The sequence below is a fragment of the Bos grunniens genome, chromosome 23 (genome assembly GCF_055505025.1).
Source record: "Bos grunniens cultivar Pamir isolate PY7600 chromosome 23, Bosgru_T2T1.0, whole genome shotgun sequence".
Lineage (NCBI taxonomy): Eukaryota > Metazoa > Chordata > Mammalia > Artiodactyla > Bovidae > Bos > Bos grunniens.
The window spans coordinates 12,217,204-12,220,337 of record NC_141187.1 but is presented as its reverse complement, the minus strand read 5'-3'; positions in this window follow the sequence as shown (position 1 = coordinate 12,220,337).

The window sequence follows — 3,134 nt, the reverse complement described above, 5'->3', positions numbered from 1 at the left end:
AGCCACAGCCCTGAAGGGGAAAGGCCAGGGCTCCCTCAGGGGAGGAGCTTGCTTGGACCCCATCCCTCCCACCATGGGCGCTGACCTTTGACTCCTGTAGACCCCTGGTTCCAGAGGCCACTCCAAGGGGGCAGTGAGGGGCTAGAAGTGGCTTCCAGAACTGGGCTCTAGGCCTGAGACGCTCACCACTCTGGCCAACCACACTTTCTCTCTCACAAGTTTCCTGGGGGATTTTATTTGGTCCTTTCTCCACAACTTCTTCTCTGCATCTGACCCTGTTCACTGTTGTAAGAAAACAGCTTCTTTAATTAAAAATAAATCACAAGCCTATTAGGGGCTGGCAGAGAGAAGTAATGTGCTGTTCCTGCCTCCTCCCTCCCTGGGCTTCTCTCATTTTAATAACTGCTGTCTCCACCTTCTTGCCCCAAGGGAAGGCAACTTCCTCCCCAAAACTCTGATGTTAATAATAACGAACACACACTCTTTCTTAGTGTTGTACAAGTATTTTCTCATTTAACACCACAACAGTCCTATGAGGTGGGCCCTATTATGACCTCCATTTTACAGAAGAAAAAACTGAGGATCAGAGAGGTTAGGTAACTTGCCCAAAGTCACCCAGTAAGAAACACAAAAAAAAAGAAGTCAGATTTCTAAAGCAGAGGTCAGCGTCCTACAATTCCAGCAGATTTGGTTGGAAGCCTGCATGACCAGTTTTTGCTGCTCCATCCTCGAGCTTCCCTGCTCCCAGCCCACTGGGTTGTCTCTGCCTCCCTCCTTTAAGACTTAGTCTCCCAGTCCTTCCAGAACAATGATCTCTGCTTCTCTTCCCTTTATTCAAGTCTCACAGGCCCTTCAGGGCTCTCCCACTGGGTTCTGGTCTCACTTGACCTGAGCAAGGGCCCTCCACTGAGACTGGTCTTTGTCCTGGAGAGTAGGGGCTGAGCCTCATTTGTTCTGGTACCCGAAGCGCCTGGCAGTTTCACGCTCCAGCGCCTGTGAAACGCTGGGGCCTCCCATGCCCAAGAGCTTCCCTCCCTCAGAGTTTCGCCTAAGCAATTTCTTCTAGCAGATGCCTTCTCCCCTCATGTCTTCTGCTGCTGCTAAGTCACTTCAGTTGTGTCCGACTCTGTGCGACCCCACAGACAGCAGCCCACAAGGCTCCTCCGTCCCTGGGATTCTCAAGGCAAGAACACAGGAGTGGGTTGCCATTTCCTTCTCCAATTGATGAAAGTGAAAAGTGAAAGTGAAGTTGCTCAGTCGTGTCAGACTCTTCTCGACCCCATGGACCGCAGCCTACCAGGCTCCTCCATCCATGGGATTTTCCAGGCAAGAGTACTGGAGTGGGGTGCCATTGCCTTCTCCGCCCCTCATGTCTAAACCTCACTAACTCTCCTCACTTTCTGTTATGGAGAATTTGGAACACATGCAAAAGGAGACAGAATAATATAATGCACCCCCATGAACTCATAACTCGGACCCAGCAACCATCAACTCATGGTCAGCCTTGTTCCATCTACAGCCACATTCACCCTGCCCCTTCCCAGACCAGGTTGAAGTCAATCAGGTGATTTCACCCACAAATATTTCGGTGTGCTTCTATGATAAAAAGTAAGGAAAAATATATACTCACACACAATATATACATTGGGAATATTATGCTATACATGCACACGCACTTACAAATATTTTATGCATGTTATACACACGTATCCCTGGAGAGGGAAATGGTAACCCATTCTAGTGTTCTTGCCTGGAGAATCCCATGGATGGAGGAGCCTGGCGGGCTATAGTCCATGGGGTCGCAAGGAGTCGGACATGACTGAGCGACTTCACTTCACTTCATGCATATGTGTATGCATATGTATATATAGGAAACACTAATACCATTATCATATCCTAAGAGATGTGTGTGTGCTAAGTCGCTTCCATCATGTCTGACTCTTTGTGACCCCATGAACTATAGCCTGCCAGGCTCCTCTGTCCATGGGATTCTCCAAGCAAGAATATTGGACTGGGCTGCCTTCCCTCCTCCAGGGGATCTTCCCGACCCAGGGATTGAACCCGTGTCTCTCATGTGTTCTGTATTGGCAGGTGAGTTCTTTACCGCTAGTGCCACCTGGGAAGCCCATCACAGGAGACAATTTGCAGTAATTCCTCAATATCAAATGCCTAGTCAGCAAAGTGCCAATGCCTCACAAATGTCACCTGCTGTGAACTGACTTGTGTCCCCCCTAAATTCACATATTGAAGCCCTAACTTCCTGGGTGGCTGAAATTGGAAATAGGGCCTTTACCAGGTAATTAAGGTTAAACGGGGCTTCCCCAGTGGCTCAGCAGTAAAGAACATGCCTGCTAATGCAAGCGACACAGGAGACTCAGGTTTAATCCCTGGGTTGGGAAGCTCCCCTAGAGGAGGGCATGGCAACCCACCCCAGTATTCTTGCCTGGAGAATTCCATGGACAGAGGAGCCTGGCAGGCTATAGTCCATAGCGTCGCAGAGTCAGACATGACTGAAGCAACTTAGCACACGCCCAAGTTTTAAGGAGGTCGTAAGAGTGAGGTTGTAATTTGATGGGACTGGTGGCCTTTCAAGAAAGGGAGGAGCCCTGTCTCTCCCCACCCCACTCCCCGACTCCCACACACACCCCTGCACACTCCGAGGCAAGGCCACCTGAGACTAAGTGGTCGTCTTTAAGCTAGGAAAACAATCCTCAGAAGAAACAGCACACTGCCAGGCCTTGATCTGGGACTTCAAGCCTCCAGAACTGTGAGGAATACATTTCTGTTGTTTTTAAGCTTCTCAGTCTGTGGTATTTTGTTATGGCGGCCTGAGCAGACTAACTGATCATCATTAAAAAAAAAAAAAATCAGGATCCTAATAAGGTCCACATGTTACAATGGGCTGTTGTGTCTATTAACTCTCTTTTCATGCATAGGTTCACCTCGTTCTTTCTGTTTTCCCACACCATTTGGCTAAGAAGACGCTGGGTCGCTGAGCCTACAGCTCCCACGGTCTGCTGACTACAGAGCTGGCCCCTGAATCTCCTGTTCCCGTGGTTAGATCTAGGGGCTTGATGGGAAACATATGTAAATACCACTTCTTCCTGGATTCCTCCCACATCTGGGGAGGCCTC